Below are 13,328 nucleotides of genomic sequence, written 5' to 3'. Positions count from 1 at the left end.
AAAGAAGGCGTGAATCTGATTGTACTTTTGAATCATTACAGAATAGCAAAATAACACAGGTATAAGGAAAATTATTGAGACAAATTTGTAAATGTGATTGTGGATACTATATCAGGTAATAAGATTGTATCTGTGTTTTTATTCTCTTCTAATGCTGAGTAATATTCCATTGTTTATATATATTACAGTTTCTTTATCCATTCATCTACTGAAGGGCATCCAGGTTGGTTTCATAATTTAGCTTTTGTAAATTGTGTTGCTATAAACACTGATGTGGCTTAGTCACTAAAGTATGCTATTTTTTAAGTCCTTTAGGTATAAACCAAGGAGTAGGATAGCTGGGTCAAATGGTGGTTTCATTCCAAGTTTTCTAAGGAAGCTCCATACTGGTTTTCAGATTGGTTGCACCAATTGCAGTGCTACCAGCAATGTATGAGTGTGCCTTTGCATGGAATTTGCACACAAATGGATGGAGTTGGAGAATATCATGCCAAATAAAGTAAGCCAATCCCCAAAAGACAAAGGACAAATGTTTTCTCTGATAAGTGGATGCTGATCCATAAGGGGAGTGGCAGTGGTGAGAATATAAATTATGGAAATCAGTATGGAGGGCCATTTGGAGCATGGGAGGAATGGAGGAACTTTGAATAGGGCAAAGGGGAGGGAGGGGGATGGAGGGGGTAGAGGGGTAGAAAATGTGGTGGAATGAGATGGACATCATTACCCTGGGTACATGTATGAAGACATGAATTGTGTGACTCTGCTTTGTGTACAACTAGAAAAATTGTGATCCATTTGTGTACTATGAGTTGAAATGCATTCTGCTGTTATGTATAACAAATCAGAACTAATTAATTAATTTAAAAAAGATTGTATCAGTGTTAAATTTCTTAAATATGATGAATATGTTGTAGTTATGCTTTATTTTTACAAAATACATGGGAAACTATTAGAGGGTAAAAATTTGATGTCTTTAACTAACTCTCAAGTGGTTCAAAGAAATATACACAGTATTGGTGCAAAGGAGAGGAAAGGTGTACAAGAGTGATGAATATGAATGAAGAGTATGTGTAGTTCATTGTACCAGTTTAAAATTTTTTTCTGAAATGTTAAAATGTTTCAGTGTAAAACACTAAAGAAAGTAGATAATGCAGAAAGGTAGATTTAAAATTAAAATCAATCTAATTATGTGCCATTTGTAAATCAGTGAAACACAGAAAAGTTACAAGTAACCAGTTTACTTTGCTTCTAGAATTCATATTGTTGACAAATTAGTTTTTAAATATATCTATGCTTGCACTCTGGTTAGAGTGCATTGGTTTTCATGTTGCTTTATTATTAATTAGCACACATATCACAAATATATAATTCAACTAATGGCAAATTATTAATGTTATTATTAATCCATATATAATATATTATTGCCATACTATTATATTTATAATATCTCTTAATATTTTCCCACTTATTTGACTAAAAACAAGAAACTAAAAAATTCTATTTGTTCTAATTTTAGTTACTCTAATATTAGGTCCTAAATTTCACTATATTTTATGTTACCATTGACAATTACATACACTTAAAAATCAAGCATAATTTAGGCCAGGCACACACCTGTAATCCCAGTGGCTCAGGAGGCCAAGACAAGAAAATCATGAGTTCAAAGCCAGCCTTAGCAAAAGTGAGGTGCTAAGCAATCCAGTGAAACCCTATCTCTAAATAAAACACAAAATAGGGCTGGGGATATGTCTCAGTGGTGGACCAGCCCTGAGTTTAATCCCTGGTACTGAGAAAAAAAATCAACCATAATTTAATGTTTGACTTTATAAAAAGTCCTTAGTGGGAGTTACAGTTTGCTTATATGTGTTATTTTCATTAATTTTTTTAAAAGTCAAAAAGTGATACTGGCTCACTGATACCCTTAAACTGGGAAAACAATAGCTTTGAAAACCTTAAGGGAATCATAAGCCTATGAAGAAACTAGAGATATTTCTATGGAAACAAGCTTCAGCTTCAGGGAAAATTTGTAAATCAGAATCTTTTGTGTAGAAAGGTAGAGTTGGATTTTTGCAGCATACAGCTGTCAGAATACCTACTCAGTCAATTTCTGAAGTTTACAATTTTGAAAGTATTAATTATTTTACCGTTTCTAATTCAGGTTTTTTATATATCTGTCCTTTTTCATCATTATTTCTTTAGACAGTGAACAATTGTATAGTTCTTTTATTTAAAAAATATTCTGGCATCTATTGTGTAAAATTAACATTTTCTCTCTGCATTTTTGCTTCAAGTATTCATTGACTCTGAATAGTTTCACGAAAATAACAGTAGAATTCTCTCCTCATTTGAAGTGGATAAATTTTTATAAGTCTCAAAATAATGAATGCTGCAGCTATTCAAATAAGAACAGGAAAATGTAATCTCATAGCTAATTTATGAGTTGGCTTTGTGAAATAAATTAATCAGTATAGACCAAATTCACACTTTCATTTTAGATTGAGCTCTCTGTGGAAACAACTGCATTGTTTTTGAAATAATAATACAAAACATCTTCATGTGTGATTCATTTAATTAAATCTGTTTTTGACAGTACTGAGAGTATTTTGCATTGACCAAATGACTAGCAAGATTAACACATATCTGAAATCGATTTAAAAAGCACTCAGGAAATGCATAGCAAAGCTATAACAAAACTACCACAGGGATCTCTATTTCTTAGCAACAGGGAGAAGACCAGGTTATGACATAAAATTACCATGGCCAGTTAAAACATCTAAAACACTAAATTATTGTTTGTTGTGTCCATCCCCAAATATGATTTGTGTTCCAAAGTATCCAAGCAGTTATGAAACTCCAGATCTCTTTTTCTTACCTCTGTAAACTATTTTGTAGACTTATTTGAAGATCTGAAGACCACAAAAGCATACCCACCTTTTCATTTTGGCCAATACAGCAATAAGAATAAAACAAGTTAGCAATATCATTAAGTATAAAAGCTAAAACACAGACATAAGTGAAAACAATAAGTGGAGAGGAATACACAAGTAGATGCAAAACAATGTTTGATTCAAAAGAGAATATTCCACATTTAGTGGTAAGCAGATGAAGCTGGTGACAAGAAAAGCTATTGAATGAAAATATAATAAAACAAAACCACAGGAAAAAAATAAAAAGTAAAAGTGATCAGAGGCAGGGATCAAAAAGTTAAGAGCCTGTTTTTAGTATAAAGATGGTCCCGGAATTGTACAATAATTATTAACCACATGAACAGCTCTTTAAATTGCTATTATTCCCTTTCCTAAGTAAAACACAGGAAGAAAACATCCTTAGCTTTTCTGTCCTCCATTTCCATTAGGACAAGAACTAGCATTACAAACACAGCCAGCATGGCTCAGCAGAGGTTCTCTGCCCTCGGCTTCATCCCAGTCCCCTTATTCTCTGTGCTCTAATAATCATGGTTTGATTTCACCTCCTGAATCACAACACGTTCTTATTGAGTTACGGATTTTGCACAATACTTCTGCCTGGCTTTCTCATTGTCACTCCCCTCACATGCTCTAGTTAACTCAAAATTGTAATTGCTTATTGGTTTGATAACTTTTTCTGAAAGTAATATGTTATGACCTCAAAATAATCAAGTCATTAGTTCAAACATTTTCATGTCAAACTGTAATAATTTTTCAATTGCAATTTTGTCCCATTTAGTTGATTGTCTAAGATTCTAGGAATCTAAGTTTCTCTAAGACTTATAAATTCATCTGTAAACAATAGTATGATAAGAACAGGGACCATTCTGCCTTTGCTTACTATTATTTCCTTAATGAATAACCCCATGTGTGTGCAGCTCTCAAAACCTGAATTGGATAAATGCTTCCTCCATCAGATTTCCCAATTTTTGCTAAAAAAAAAAAAAAAGGAATAACAATCTCCAGACTTGAACCTTATGTTTAGATTTTATTTCAAGCATGTTTTCATTTTCATCCTATTAAACATAAACATAAAATTTAATTTACTTTCATTATTATTGAGATAATAATGCAAAGTTATCTTATATAGACAGGGTTCAGCTCTAGGCATCAGAAAATGGATTTAGTTCAGGGACTCTAGTAGTAAAACAACAACAACAACAAAAAAAAAATGTTGGTCCTGTAATCTTTCATATTGGTTAAAGTAAATAAGCAGGAGGCTATTAGCCTGAGGCTGTCTGTGTGCTTGAGATCCAACATAAAAACTCAACCCAATTTAGAAAAAAAAAAAGGAACACCATATGTCTCCCCCCACCCTCCAAAAAAAAACCACAGAAGTATATGCTTTGTAATAACAACTGGGTTTCAGTCAGTCATAGACACTACCTTAAGCTAATCACATGTAGTTGATGGCAAGTTGCCTTGCCCAACTAAGGCAACTGCCTAACTAAAGTCAATCATTTGGTTTTTCTAATTTCTTTAGGTCAGCTGGCACAAACTCACTGCTCAAGCTGCTGGGTGAAGCTCTCTGAACACCTTTTGGTTCAAAGGGCTGCCAAATCATGAATAATAGTTCTTTGTTCAAATAATCTCTGTTCAACTTAATTTATCTTTTTTTTTTCTTTTAATCTTATACTAAGTAGGCCCAGGAAGGAAACTGTTCCCCCTAACAAAGTCAAGAGGTTGCTGATTCGTGTGCTGGCTCCAGATTTACCACAATTTAACAGTCAGACGCCAATCCAGTTTCCTTAGCACCTGAAAGATGTGTTAGATCTGCCACCTCTCTTCTCTCTGAACAGAGTTCCTGATATTTTCCACATTTTGCATAAGGCCTTAGAAGACTACATCCAGAACTGTGGGAAATGTACACAGAGCTGAACATTTCCCAATCTCTACAATACATGACAGGTGCCTGAGTAGCAGAACAGCAGGTACTGAGTGGCCTAAGATACATCTTCCTTTGAGTTTCCACAGAGAGCAAAACAAACAAATAAAAACAAAAACAAACAAAAATTGCCAATTGCAAAACTTCTTTTTAAAATAAAGGTGAAATTTTGAAACCATAAAAAATTTTATGTCACTTGATTAATATAGTTACACACTTATCTTTTCCAGTTTGTCCCTTCAATCACAAATTTAGTCTTATCAAACACAGAAATCATTACTCTGGTCCTCTGTCACTTCTACACATAACCCTAAATCTCAATTATTGATTTTTTTAAGACAAAGTTATTTTTTTTCCTGAATTAAATAGACTGGAATGCTCTTTAATTTTATCGATGTAAAAAATACATATAAGTTCCTTCCTTCACTTTTTTTTCTCCCTTTTTAAAAATTCATTATTTCTTCCTTCTTTTCTTCAACAAATATCAGCTGACTTCTGTGGGCCTGAAAATATCAACACAATTCTCTCTCTCTTTTTCTTTCTTTCTTTTTTTTTTTTTTTTGACCAACACAATCTCCCTTTCCCTCTCCCTCTCTCCAATTTATTCTAACTGGGAAAACAATTTTTAAATTATATATGAGTGGGATTGACATAATAGATAAGGAAAGTACAATGTCAAGTACTGTCAGCACAACAAATTCCATGATTCCATAGGGAGAATCTAACATGGTGAAATTGATGGCAAATATAAGAATCAAGAAGACAAAATTAAAATTTGGAGTCAATCAAAGACAGGGCACAGCAGGAAGCTGTTATTACACTTAAAGTGACCAACACACAAGGGAGCTTTTAATGGCACTTTCCAGAGCAAAGAGAAAAAAAATAAGGAAGGCAAATACCCTATTTTCTCCCCTCCTTCCTTCTCCGAATTTCCACTGGGGCACTTACAGGCCAAACTCAACTGGGAGATTTTTGAAAAAGGAATGTGGAAAACAAAAGTTAACAAGTGAGATCCTTGAAACACACATTAGAGCAAGGGAAGCCAGGAAGTGATTGTAAAAAAAAATAGATGCAACTTACAACACCAGCATATAGCTGGTCCAGGACTACCTGGGAAGATGGAGAAATGTCTCAGGTAAATAGTTTAACTAAATGCTTGAGAGCAGAGAAAAAATACTGTCCTATTGATTTCTGTTTTAAAATTCATGTTTCAGAGAACCAAAATATACCTCAAATTCAAAAGAATACAGTCACTGGTTAACTTTGTTGTTAATGCATACTTATGTCCATTTTCTTAGTAGTGGTTTGAGGATTTTAAAATTATTATTATTTTCTAATCATTAAAAAGAAGAGAGGAATAAAAAGGAGAAGAAGAAAAGGAAAGCAACTTCTTTAAATTCTTTAAGATATATATTGATCATGTAGATTGGCATAAAGCATATACTTTAGGAACTCTTATGTGGTTCATGGATATATGATAATCACTTTCACATGATCTCTGATGTTTTTTTATGGCAACTAATTACTCTAAATCTTCTTATATTCTCATCATTTCTCTCAGGAAATAAAGTTTAATTAAAATGTGATAACTTTTTCTAGTTTTTAGTGTTTTCCTCTTTATGAGGGATAGCTACCATAGCTAGTAAAAAATATATGAAATTGTCTTTAATAATAAATAGTGAATCTCCTAAGAGTAGAAAATTTATAACAGCAACCATTGCATATGGTTTCCATATACAGTAATATTTAAATGCCTGGTTTTTAAATGCATGATTTTAGATTATACACCTTCAGATTATACACTAAAATTGATAATAATAAGTGTGTATTGATATATAACTAGATGATGAAAATGTTTTCTTTACTTCAATATAGCCTATTATTACATATGGTTGAAACAAATTACTTATAAACTGCTTTCTTTATTCCTAGCCTTAATGTCAAAGTTTGGGTGACTTACTTTGAAATTGAACAAAGGATTCAGTAGAGTCCACAGCACTTGACTGAATTGACAAAAAAAAAAAATGTTCTTTTCATGAACAATATTCTTGCTTGATGTCAAAGCACAAAGCAATCAGGACATCTCTCAGGACCTCTATCAGAGTCATTCAATTGCTCTTTTTCTTAAAAAAACAGAAAGCTGCAAAAAGGTACTTAGCCTCTCTCCCAAAGGTAAAAAGGAGCATTTATATAGATGCCATTTTATTAGCTTTAAAAATATGAGCCTTAAAATGTATAAGAATATGGGTGAATTGGATATTGTTCCCAAAAGCACTGAAGAAATATGCCATCTTAGGAATTTCTCCATAACTGAAAAACCTATGACAATAAACCCCAAATTGAATTCACTTACTTGAACCCCAAATTGAATCCACTTACTATAAGAAATAGAATATTTGACCTTTAGATTGAAGAAAACCATTCAGTAATATTGGTGCCTAGTGTTGGCAAGGGAATATAAAAACTGGTACTAGGCCTTACTAGTATCAGTTTAAAAACAAACAAGCAAAGAAACAATCAAAAAGGTAGGGAACTATAAAACACAATTATAGCATTTATCTTGGAAATTAGCACCAAAGAGATTTTTAAAAATCAAACAAAATAAGTGAAGTGAGGAGGGTTAGGTACATATTTATTTCCAGTTAAGTTGTTGCTTCCATTGATGTAACCAAAAGTCATTGAGACAAGGACTATCTTATATCATTTAAGGTATATGCATCTGTTACAAGGAAGATAGGTCTGTAGTTGCTGTAATTGCCATAACAATAGATTTTTCTGTTTGGGGTATCCTGTCTGGTAATATTAAACTCATAAAGAAGAATTTAAATTTGTTCATTGATCTTAAGTGATTTGTATCATATTTTATTTCTTCTTTAAGTGTGAAGAGTTTATCAGAAAAAAATTATATTTGCCATTTAATTTAGGAGAAGTTTTTATTTATTAATTAAATTTCTTGAAAATATATCACAATTCATCTTTATTTTCATCATTAGATTTGTTTGGCAATTGAAGTCTTTTAAGCAATTTGTCTACTTCACCTCAGTTAGTATTTTCATAATACTCCCTTATTGTTTATTTAGTAAAGGTGATCACAATATTGTTGTCTCTTATTTAATTTGAGATATTGCTAATTTTACCTTATTTGTTTTGATTAGCTAGTTGATTAATTTTATTTGCCTTCTTTTAAAATATAATTTTTTTTTGCTTCAAATATTTTCATAATTTCAAATCCTCTTTTCATTTCATTGATTTCTACACATTATTACAGCTTTCTGCTTACTTTGTATTGAATTTCCTCTTCTCTTTCAAGTTTTCCAAAATGGGTATATATATAATCTTACTACTTTGTGTCAAGTGTGGAAACATTAGTTCAATTTATATATTTTCAACATCCTGATTTCTTTAATATTAATTCTTGACTGTCAAATGATATTTTCTGTTTCAATAAGCAAACACAATTTATGAAATACACTTGAAAGGAATACTCTGTTGCATACCCCAAAATTACTGCTCTTTGCATCATTCCTTCTTTGTATCTAATGTCATAAGATTATATATATATATATTTTTGCCACTTCCTTTCTATTTGAAGAATCTTCTTTAGCCAATATTTTCTTTAGCCAGTTGGTCGACTGTTGACAAAGATGTCTTTATTTCCCATGCATTCTTGAAGGACAGCTTCAACAGATACAGAATCTGCAGCTGTTAGTTCTTTTCTTTCAGCACTTAAAATAATATTGACAATTCCTTTTGGTTGCTGTGGTTTCTTAGAAAAAAATTCACTGTCTTTTGAATTATTTTTCCACTATAGGCAATGTGACATTTGTCCCTGGATTCTCTTCAAGATTTCCATTTTTGCTTTGTTTCTTTGTTTGTCATTAGTATGCAAAAGTTTAATAGTGATGTATCTTGGCACTGATTTCTTTGGGTTTATCTGGTTTTGGTTTGGTTAATTTCTTATATATGTAGATTTATATCTTTCACCAATTTGGAAAGGTTTTAACCATCATTTCTTTGACTATTCTTTCATGCCCACTCTCCTTGTAGAACACCTATAATATGAACCTTTCATTTTTCTCCAACAGGACCCTGGAATGTTGATCATTTTATTTTCAGTCTGTTTTCTTTCTGTAACTGAGATTGAGTAAACTGTATTATTCTGTCCTCAAGGTCAATTAATCTCCACATACACTGTCATCCCTACTCTAATAATATAACCTACCAGCTGACTTTATATTCCTATTTTTATGACAATGACTTCCAGTTTTATAATTTGCATTGGCCATTTTTTATAACCTCTCTTTCTTTATTGAGTTTTAAATTTTTTATTTCTTTTCAATTTGTAATTGATTGTTGAAATATTTTTATCATGGCTTCTTTAAACTTATTGTCATATAATTCTAACATGTAAGTCAGTTATCTTTTCTTATTTAAGTTGTGATGTTCCTGTTTTTTATTATGATGGGTGATATTTAATTTGTAGCTTTAATATTCTTTCTTTGTTGTGAAGAGACTATGGGTCCTATAAAACACTTTTATTTTAGCAGATGCTCATTAGTTTAGATTTAGCACAAATTTCCTGGCCTGCTTGTGTATGCTGAGGGTTCAATTACAGTTTAATTTTCAGGGCATTTGCAGTGTGATTTTGATCTCCTTGGTTAATCTGGTACTGTTGGCTTTTCTACTTATCCCTGCTTATGTTGACAGTCAATCAATAAGTAATTATTGAATAATTGTCCTAGAATATATTCTAAGCAATAGACATACTGCAGCAAATAAAGCAGACAAGACCTCTCTTCCTGAAGAGGTTATGCTCAAGTAAAAGACAGATAATAAATACATAAATAAACAAAAAATTTCAGAATTGTTTGAGGGAAGAGGAGTCTATTTAAGAGAATATAGTTAAAAAAAAAAAACCTTTGGGAAATGTTCATTGGAAGTAAAACCCAAAAGAGAAGAAGCTGGCAAATTTTGAACATATTGGGGAAAGAATATTTTAGTAAGAGGCAATAGTGATGTGCAAATGTCCTGAGAGTAAATAAAGTATAGCATGTTTTTTAGGGTTATGACAACAAATAGCTATATCTCAGTCCTACTGGAAAGATTCTGAAAAGCTACATGGAACTCAGAATTGTTCTTCATAAGGACAATGTCAGAATTGAATATATATAACAGAACCCACTGGCTAAGAAAAACCCAAAGTGTACAAAGTATCTGCTTTCTGTGAAGAAATGTGTAGTCAAGCAACATTCTCTGTTTTATTTTTGTAAGAATAAAGTGGAGGTGTATGATTGAAATGTGTGAGGCTTTTATTAACTTTGAAATGGTCTTTCAGATTAAAAGTTAGAAATATAATGCATATATATACATATATGTATATATATATACATATATATATATATTCAGAAACATCTGCAGATAAATTGATTTATGATATATCTACTGATTGATAGTAAAGTTTCTTTATTCCAAATTTATGACCAGATATTAGATTGCATACATTCTATTTCCTACTCATCACCTAAATATTTAATTTCACAGTAGAGTCAGGCCTTTATTAAATTATATAAAGTTTCATCAGTCATTTCTAAATTTTATATAATTCCATGCCTAAGCCACTGTAATTCTGACCTAAGTGTATAAAGTAAACAGAAATTCATGGCAGGATAAGGGCTTCTGCCTACCCGGGAATCAATTTTTGCAAAATTACTTTCTTTTTTTCAGTAATATTTTTGAAAGGATATGAACGTTTTATTTTTTAAAGAAAATGAGACTCATGTGAGGAACCAATTTGACTGATGAAAGTGTCTACTCCATAAAGTTTATGTACCAGAGGCATATTGTGCCCAAAGTAAGCACTTCTTTTCAAACTATGTACTTTATTTATTTATTTTTAAAAATGTGTTCACATAGAAGAAATGATGTAGAATCATAGTTTTGGTACAGCTCTGGAATCAGTTTTCATGTTTGAATTATGAATGACACACTTAGCAGATGATCATTGAAGTAAACTTGAACAAGTTAGTTTTTTGTCCTAAGTCTAGGTTACTGCCTCTTACAATTGCAGCCTGGTAATTATGTCTACTCTTCACGGCTGCTTGTAGACTTAAAACAACATGCTTCAATTTAAAGCACAATACCTGGCACAGAATGCATTTTAAGTGAACATGATCTATTATTATATCATTATTATTAGTCCTTATTGCCCTATGGCTTATTTTTTAAAAGAGCATGATTTTTTCTCTCTTCTCCCCTCTCCCCCTCTCTAAAAAGATAAGGGAGACAGTATTATCTTTTCTTCAACTAGTTAATTGCCCTTGAGCACACCCACTACAGGAAGGAGATGCCTGCTAAAGACAAGGGAATAGAATATCTCCCAAATTAACAAGTGAATCCTAACATGATGTTAGGGTACCCTGGGACCCCCCTACCAGAGCATACCTGGAATGTAACCCTTGAAGAATTCTTTTACCACTGGCCCCCTCATCAGGAGAGTCCCAGCCTTTGGGATAGGAGTCCCCTGTGTTTCTCCTTTGCTAGCAAAGCAATAAACCTTTTTTTCATTTTTCTCAAAACCATGTCCTCATTATTAAAATGGAATTAATTGGCATTGGGAACAAAGAAAAAGCTTTCAGTTACAATATCATACTTCCTTAAGTTTCCTGCATGTGGTAATGTGCAGTGTGTGTTTCAAATATTCTGAATTCTAAAAATGGTATGCAATCATTTCTAAAGGTTGCTACTACTGGGAAAAGGAGCAAATACTGCTGTTGGTGTTTTCATGTCAACTAATAAATTTTATTCCTCTGAGGGCAACTGAGATATATAATCTGGTGTCTCAGTTGGTAAAGATTTTCAACAACTTCTCAGAAATTGTGCATCAGCCTGCCTCTTATTAGGAAAATTGATCTTGGATCTTAAAGGTCAACAAAGTAAAGCCTTGGTTTTTCCTCCTAAGAATCCTACAAAATAAGCTGTATGTAAGATCCTTTATCTACTTTATGAGTTAACCCCATCTGGATTTGCACCTGTGATTTCTGGGTGCCTCTGCACTTAAAGTACCTAACACTTCCCTTCAACTATGAAAGACACAGTTTTAAAATTACATAATGTACTTTAAGGAATATTGAATGCCAAACTAATTCTGTGATTGTGCTGGAAAGCAGGTGGCAGTGTAGAATTTACTGATCTAGATGCATAGTGCCAGTTCCTTCAGCCAGAGAGGAAGGGAATGTGCCTTACATTCTAGCACCTAGCCAAGATCAAGAGCACTTTTTCATCCTATCATCCTATCCAACTGACTTGAAGCATTCAAACATTGTTCTCTAATGTTTACAGAGATAAAAATTTAATGCAGAGAATTCTATGAAAGATGGCAGAATGAATTCATCTTTTCATAGTCTCCTGGCCTATAGAAATGAATAAAAAATAATTGGAGATAAAAACTGCCTCTATGCTTAGAAACTGCCATAACCTCATACAGTATACCTTGAAGAATAACAGTCAGTTGCAAAACAACTTGAACTAAACTGAAAGAGTCCAAATATCAAAAGACATATATCTAGTTGGGAAACTGTATTATGTCATAAATAAGAAAAATAGTTGTGAAAGGGTATACTAAGAAATTCTAACTAGAGAAATAAGATTGGGGTAGGGGTAAACAGGTAGTAGGAGGAAAGAGAAAAACATGCTGTGGGGTTAATTGTCCCACAATGAAATGGCAGGTAGAAATGAGATTTATAATATATGGACTTCCTGAACAAGTCATATTATTTTTCCAGATAGTTTTCTCCCTACCAAAAAAAAAAAAAAAATCCTTGGCAGAAAGGAACTGTACAATGTAGCTTTGGATAAGTTAACATGAGCAAAAAGAAATGTTTGCATATCTACGCAGATCTTACCTTTCATCTGGGTGTTCAACTATCTGTCAAAGGAGAGAAAAGTGAGAGGAAGCCCACAGATCAGAGTATTCAATACATTTAAGGAGAAATTGGTTGTTGATAAAAACTAGCAGAAGCCTCAGCTCCTTTTCTGTACTTCTTGATCAAATGAATGTTTATATCAATAAGCTATCCAAATCAACAATTCCCATGTCTAAAATCTAATTCCTAATGGATTGAATGATACTTCTAAGGGAGGGAATGAAGAAAAAGGAAATGGGAAAAGCCAGTGATCATTATCATTACAAAGATACATTACTAACATTATTCTTGGGCAAATAGTGTGTTCTGTTCCAATCCTCCCAGTCAAATTGAAAGATGAGCATAAAACAGCACAGCACCAATGTGGCCACTAATAATTAACAGAAAAAAACCAGGAGGAAGAAAGTGAAAATCATGTAAATGACAAACAGGTATAGAGTTACCTTGGAAGAAGTTATGTAATAAATGACATAATGAATTTCATATTATATTACTTGATAATATAAAATTTTAAAAACATAACATTATGAAATTATAATCATATTAATTTTAAAA

The sequence above is a fragment of the Urocitellus parryii genome, unplaced genomic scaffold (genome assembly GCF_045843805.1).
Source record: "Urocitellus parryii isolate mUroPar1 unplaced genomic scaffold, mUroPar1.hap1 Scaffold_83, whole genome shotgun sequence".
Taxonomy (NCBI): Eukaryota; Metazoa; Chordata; class Mammalia; order Rodentia; family Sciuridae; genus Urocitellus; species Urocitellus parryii.
The sequence above is the reverse complement of the archived record's forward strand: the minus strand, read 5'-3'. Positions refer to the sequence as shown.